This window comes from Buceros rhinoceros, unplaced genomic scaffold (genome assembly GCF_000710305.1).
Source record: "Buceros rhinoceros silvestris isolate BGI_N320 unplaced genomic scaffold, ASM71030v1 scaffold5333, whole genome shotgun sequence".
Lineage (NCBI taxonomy): Eukaryota > Metazoa > Chordata > Aves > Bucerotiformes > Bucerotidae > Buceros > Buceros rhinoceros.
This window is the reverse complement of record NW_010401745.1, coordinates 1-7,588: the sequence shown is the minus strand read 5'-3', so window position 1 is coordinate 7,588 and position 7,588 is coordinate 1. Positions and strand designations below refer to the sequence as shown.

The 7,588-nt window shown below is 37.9% G+C and overlaps 1 protein-coding gene across 1 annotated transcript in view; it reads right to left on the bottom strand.

Moving 5' to 3' along the window:
* LOC104490123 (neurexin-1-beta-like) overlaps nucleotides 1–5,841 on the bottom strand; it is a 20,250-nt gene extending 14,409 nt beyond the window's left edge. Inside the window, exon 1 of the mRNA XM_010132371.1 lies at nucleotides 5,760–5,841. The gene's annotated coding sequence lies outside the window, so the exon portion shown is untranslated. The remainder of the gene's footprint in view (nucleotides 1–5,759) is intronic.
* Nucleotides 5,842–7,588: the final 1,747 nt, after the last annotated feature.

Genomic DNA, 7,588 nt, shown 5'->3' with positions numbered 1-7,588 from the left:
CCCCGATACCCACTCCAACAGGTCCATGTCTTTCCAGCGCTGAGAGCACAGGACACAGCATCCAGGTGGGTTCTCACCAGAGCAGAGTAGAGGGGGAGAATCGCCTCCCCTCAACCTGCTGGCCATGCTTCTTTTGATGCAGCCCAGGATGTGATTTGCCCTCTCGGCTGCAAGCAGGCATTACTGGCTCACATTCAGTTCTTCCTCCACTGACAACCCCAACCCCTTCTCTGCAGGGCTGCCCCCAATCCACTCATCGTCCAGCCTGTATTTGTGCTTGGGATTGCCGCGACCCATGTGCAGGACCTTGGTTTGGATTCCCATGTTTCGATGGTGTGTCTGGCAAAGAGTAGAGATCAGACTTGGTACAATGTATCAATCATCATTTTTAACCCAATTTTCTTTGGCAAATTACAAAAAAATTTTTTTTTAATTGAATTCAAATAAGAAATGCCATATTTGTAATCCACAGTAAGAGACACTAAGATCTCGGCTATTGACAAAGAAGTGGTTCATTTCACAATAAAATAATTTGGAAAAATGCAGCATTTGATTTCTTTGCTTTGGAAGGGCTTTATAAAAAACAAATAACCATAACAACTATTTTAACTTCAGTTATAGGAAAATTAATCTATACCTGAGGCCCCTCAATTCCTTTATGTATAGACATGGTAACTGCTAATGTTTAGAAAGTTTGTAAATAAACCATGATTTTCACTCTGTAGGAGCTCATACAGACACTTCCATAAGTATTTCATCTAAGTATTTGAAAAGGCTGAATCAAGACACTCCAGTGATCTTTCTAGTACTGGAAATACATATAAAACTAGAGGATAATTGGACTGAGGCACAAATACTCCCTTTATGTCTTGAGCCATAATCAACACAGTAGCCCTATGAACTAACTGTAATTTTATTTTTCTTCATTTCAGCTCCTTGCACAATGAATTCTATGAAGCACATTAAGTAGGGCACTTGCCGTGATGTATAAATTATAGGAGCCACTTCACCTGGTGCTGCCAGACGCACCAGGAATACAGTGCAATAACTTGTGACAGGAGAAGAGCAAAATTTCTAATAACGAGCATAAATCACTTGCAGTCCATATTTCACAGCTCTGCCTGTTAGAAAAATAGGTATTAGTTTTGCGATGAAACCTAAACCATCACAAAGCATTTGAGAACACATGGCTCCTAGCTATCTCACCTGTTCTATACGTGTTATCACACAGCAAGGTGTGTACATGTGCAGGAAGCAGTGACTGAACTGTAAGAGTCATCTTAAGTGGTGGCTTGTTCACTCTCTCTTGGCTATACTGATGCTTTGGATATTTCTGACGGTCGCCAGCTGTTTTCAGCAATGCAAAGAGCCTGGTCAAGACGTAGGAAAATCAAGATGTGCTCAAAGATCAGTCCATAAGCATCTATCCTATTATTGGCCCTCACTTACTAATGTGGGAAAATAACCGATGCATTTCTCCCTCAGAACTGAGAACTGGGGCTAAGAAAGGTAACTAATGCTACCAGTTGGTTTACATCACTGAACTCTGTCCTGACTGTTTTTATCCTATTTACCTACAGAACAAGTACAGGACAAGATCTGATGCCAATCAAACATTGTCCTGGGAAGTGGAACCCAAGAGGTGCCAGACAAATACTGATCAAGAGATGCTTAACTATCTTTTTTGGCTGCAACACGTGAACTTCTGTTGGTAGAAAGACCCTTGTTTGAACCTGAAAAAAGCTTGTTTCTATAAGACCCTTTTTTCACCTTGAAGGTTGTCTTCTGCTAAAACTTCCAAGACCAGCGAATACATATATTCCGGCTTTAAGATTGCCAAAACCTCTATCCATCTATCCCATTTCTGCTGGGGCCATCAGGAGAGGATTTCAACCTAACTTCTAGCTTAAACTGTTACTGAGATTGAGAAGGATTTAACTGTAATTTGCAGAAAAAGAACCTTCATGCATATGCTAAAAACTACTAAGACTTTTCCCCTGTTCTAGATTTCCCTGCCATCAAACTCATTGATTTCACTTCATTTGACCCAGTTTGGCCCTCTAGCATTTCGGAACATTTCAAGAGCTACAGAAGTGGCTAGATAAAGCTAACACATAAAATACTAGCCCAGCATAACTGGAACAAATAAGCTGAGTAGCAAAAATGCTCTCTGAAACTCTGCAGAAATCAAAACTCTGTACAGAGCTCCGGAAGGGCTGGAACAGCAGTCCTGATGTGCAGAATGGCAACTTGTTCACCTGCAGTTTTATAACTCTTCACGTAAAATCAGTAAATCGTCCCAGGTCCTTTTTCTTGGATTGGTTTCGAGTAACATTTTTCATAACTCGTCTGCAATATGATATGGTTTTATTATTTCCTCTATGACACGAAGCTGAGGAAATATTAACTATTATTTATTTTTATTATTACCGTTATCGTCATCATTATTCTTCGTGTGTTACTAGTATTTAGAGCAGAACGTGGAGGGACTGTGAAAGCAGTATGTGCTGCCTTACTATACAAAAAGATAACACAAAGTATGTTGACTAAGTTTTGCATGCTAATAAATTTGTTATGGCTTCATCCAATTACGGCACATTTAGCAGTTTGTATACCACAATGAAATTGCAATTATAATTTTTGTGACTTTATGTTCCAGACAAGTTGATGGGATTGCTGCTTAGCAGCTCCTATCCAGTCTATATTTTTATGTCCCGTATGAAAGTTGTTGCAAATTAGGAGCTTAGCAGCTCCTAATCTGGTCTATATTTTTATGTCCTATATGAAATTTGTTGCAAATTGCATCTGTCCATTTATTATTTAGAAGACAGGTGCACAGAAAGCGAAGCTGCTGGTGGCACTCTGAGACTTATTAGCCGCTATAAACTGCAACATATTTATGCTAGAAAAGAAGCCCTACTTGGAATATAAATCTCTGTAATCAGTAAAATATTGATAATCAGTATTTTTGTGATTGGTATACCATATTCAAACTGTTTGTGGAATAGGCTCTCATTCTGAGCTGAGAAATTTGGTTAGAAATAGGCGTATTATGGGCAACCATCATGGAAACGTACAGTGAAGGCTCTGTCAATGAAACCAATGGGCTCCGGCTATCCCTTAAATATATTCTTGATAGAAAAATGTTGACCTGAGAGCTCTGAGAGCATCATCTCTCGTGCTTGGGTGGATCCCTTTGCTGACTGACTGTCAAGACAGCAAGAGAAGAAATCTGATGGGATCTCAGACTACAGCCTCTGAAGTGAAAACATAATAGTAAAATTGTCCTAATCATCACATATTCTGCCTCCTAGAAGGTTCTGGTAAGAAACATACCTTCACTAGCACAAGTGAGGATGTTGAGGAGTAGCTGTGGAGAAGCAACTCCAGTTTGAGAAAAAGGTTAAGGGGAAAAAGCTGAACTGAACATTGGAAGAATTTAAGTGGAGGGACACATCCTTTTATATCTCTTATCCCAAATGAAAAGAAAAAAGAATCATTAATCTGTCACTGTCAACAATATTATAATTCTCTCGCTTAAGTTCCAGCCTGCTGTTAGGAGTAGCTCAAATCCACATGGAGACTCCAGTAATAATGAGATGGAGCAACACCTACCAGGGGCTATTTATGGAGAAAGCTTATTCATAAGACTGACTAAGACTAAAAGAGTTTACAGAAAGATAGATATGCTAGAAATTATGACTTCAGCAACCTCTTTGGTTCTCGTTACTTCAAATATGAGAAAAGGATAAGGCCAATGAAGAGGGAGGCAAACTAATAGTTTTTAAGAGTTGAGAGTGGGAGGAGAAGTGATATTTTGATATGAAGAATGACAGATAAAATGATCCAGACAACTGGGATTATGGAGAACATAATTCCTGTGCCAATCCATACATTTTTTTAAAAAGCAGTACTAGTTGGGATCCAAGAAATGAAACAGTAAAGCCATTCTCAAATAAACAAAGGTGAGAAGTGTATCTGGGTGATGACTGATACTGTAGATAAATGTCACTTTATCTATTAAACAGCATTGCCTGAGATAACTAAAGCAAGTAAGCAATTGGCATGAATGAGCTCACAGCTCCATGAGCCACTGCGTGGATTCATGCTGGGTAAGACAATCTTGTTAAACTCAAGAATTTGAAAATGAGAAGGAAAGAGCACCCAAAAAAAAAATATTGTGGAAATTACTTTTCAAAGTTTTAAAAAACGAATTCTTATTCAATTCCTAAATATCCTGATCATGATGTCTGGGACTTCTGCAAGTGAAATGTCTTCCTGAAAGATATAAAATTGTGTAAGGTGGGTGTACTTGTTGCTGCTCAGTTTTAAGAATGGTCGTTCTATCTCATGGCATTCTGAAAACCACTTTGAAATCCTTTTACTGGAAAGCAAAGGAAACCAATTCCAAAGTATTCTCATCAAATCTCTAAGTATCTTGGTTTCCAGAAGAGCTTAAATGCCACCCTGCAGGTCCATCAAACACTGAGACTCGTCATAAATGTCTCTGCCTTTACTTTAAATGAGTAATTTTTTCATATTAGGCTATGCAACTTGAAAAAGGAACCACACATTTGCATCTGAAGGAAAATTTCATTTGTCTTAAGGCTACGTAGAGATACCTTCTGATTCAGACTGGGGTGTTGTACTAAGACAGCTCTTAGTTGTTATTTGCAGCAATACACTAGTCTCAAATCGAATTGATTTCTACTTGAACTAAATATGTTACTGCACAACAAACTGATCTTAATTCTTTTATCGTTAAGTATTATAGCATGTACAAAGACTACCAGATTACTTAAAACAACTGGCCAAATAACACAGAATCCAAGTGAGTTACAAATACTGATAAATATATATATGGTACACAGGTTGTTCACTCAGGAAAGTTAAAAGCTAACCCAAGCTAGCAAAGAAAGCAGGATTAATTCATTGGACTATCCGGGATTTTTAAAAGGTTATAAAGTAACAATTCTTCAAGTTCCTGTTGAGAAGTTTTGCATTCCTATCATCTGTGAGAAATACCTGGATTTTTAGAGAAGGTATGTAGTATTTAATTGAATATAAAAGTAACTGGGAAATTATATCACCAAAAAAAAAAAAAATAGTGCCAAATCTCCATTATTTAGTGGGAGTAGGAAAGACATGGCTAAAACACTACAAAGTTTTTGTTCCACAGGAAATACTAGAGTGTCAAAATTTTTCATTTCTAATCAGAACTGAACCATACAATCTGAACAGTCTTGGCTTGGAAAAAAGCCATAAAACACTTTGAAATTTGAGAGTGTTGTATTCTATGTCTTCAGGTTTTTACTATCTATACAGTATTCCATACCATAAACCGTACTTCAGAACTGACATAATACGACAGTTGAAATATGGTACTTTTACCATATTTGGGGGAAATGCTTAAGGCACAAAGAATGGCAATGTTTCTCCTAAGTGAAGTCGTCCCTTCTATATCGCGACAACACTGTTGCAGGGGCCCTAGAATGCCTTTCTCAGTCCAGCCTCAGGTCCTCGGTCATGCTATCACCTTGCTCAGATCACGACTATTGGTGTGCTCACATCCACTGTCTTCGAAAAACTTATAGCAAACTCTCCCTCTTTGCTGACACTGCCATGCGTAGAAAGGTCCCAATTCAACTTCCCCCTGCTCTGTAAGAAAGGACTGTCCCGCTAGGTGGGACTCTGGGGGACTGCAGCATGCAAATATGAAATAAAAGAAAGTAATAAAAAAGTTGACTAACCTAACCCACCTGAGCTCGGCTCACAGGGATCGATGTCCTCATCATCACTAGGACATTCAGCTGAGGCCACCAGGATGTCGTCTGTGGTCTGCAAAGGAAATAAAAGTCAAATAGAGAATTTTAATTGACTGAATATGTTGTAAGATTCTCACTGGTATTTTTTTTTTATTGCTTGGATTTATGCAAGGACCAGAACATTCCAGACTTAATACGTAATGGCGCAGTAACACTCTCCGACTCTGTATTAACGGGACTTCGCTTTTCAATTCACACTTGTCATTCTTTGGAAGAACTGTGTTAGATATCCAGTGCAGGCACTTGAACATTTTAGTATTTTTTTGTAAGAAGAACAGAAAGTAAAAGGATAGAATATTTATATTGGGGATGCTTGTCTTCCCTTTTTATCTCCAATATCTCTATTACGATATTGCTGAAAACTCTGAGAGCATTAAAAAAACAGTCAAAATATTGAACTGCTCGCAGCTGTTAAAACTACCAGAAATGTAGTGATGTTTTCTCTATAACTGAACTTGCCTTCTCATCTGTAGAGCCAAAAACAAGGGAACAGAAGAAAGAATGACTGAGTTGAAAACTGTTTAATGAAAAGAATGTCAAGGAAACAAACCAATAATAAACTCGTGCAGTGTTAGAAAGTATCATCCTATTTTCTTAGATAAGTGAAAACATCTTATGTTCTTAAATAAGTTAAGTATTGCCCAAGCGCTGTATTTAGGTCCAAGGGATTCTAGGAACATCTGTCCAAAATGAGGTTGGACAGTTCTTTGTCTAAAGAAATCAATGAATCAAGACAAAGGAGACAAAGGAGAGGATGTGGATACGACACGTTGTAAGGAAAAGAATTTGGGGATTCTATCCACCGCTTCTTACAGTGCAAGAACGGGGTGATATTCAGTGAAACACTGAGGCAATCAATCTGAACCTGACAAAATGAAACACCTTCTTTTCAAACCACCTCTGAGAACTGTCATTTAGAAATGTAATAAGAACATCCACAGTCATTAGGGAAAATAATAGTGGGGAAATATAAACTGTCATGCTCCTGGTTATTTCTCAAGCAATTACTAATGAATGAGGTTAAGAAGAAGCTATGGGCAAGATGTCTCCTAACTGTCCATTTCAAGCTTCTGATCACCTCACTGCAGGAAATACATGGAGAAAATAAGAGGACTACACCGTATCGAAACAAGGGGCTAAGGCTATGGCAAGCAGTAAGCCATTCTCGAACTCCTGTGTGACATCTATACCAAGGAGGAGATACAACCCATTTCAGTGAATGCGAAACAGCATTTATTTTTCCCATGTGTATAGAGGAGGAACATAAAATACATCAACATTTTCCTTCATCAGTTTATGCAAAAATTATATTTCTGTACAGTAGGGCCAAAGCCTAACCAATGTTGTTTATCATTATTACTCTAACTGAAGTTTTAAAGCAAAGCATATTACAGTAATAGGCTTTCCTCTGCCATGCTTCAGGAATATTAATGAACATACGCTTTCAGCACTTCTGTGAAGTAGGAAAGTGATACGGGAATGTATTCATTAATATATGAAGCATAACAAAGAAAAGCCTATTTAGAATAATATATTTTACAGGTTGAAGACAAGCATAAAAGAGTGAACTAACTTGCTAAAGGTAATCAAAAGGGCTACAGACAACAGCTACATTATGTCACAGTTTGATGCTGTAATCACAAAAATTATTTTTCCTTATAGCTGAGAAAATTTATAGCTGAGGGAAACCACTCTATAATCTGTAATGCTCCCAAAATTAGCTGGCAGATTTGCAAGGAGAGTTAAAAAGACAAAAAAAAAAA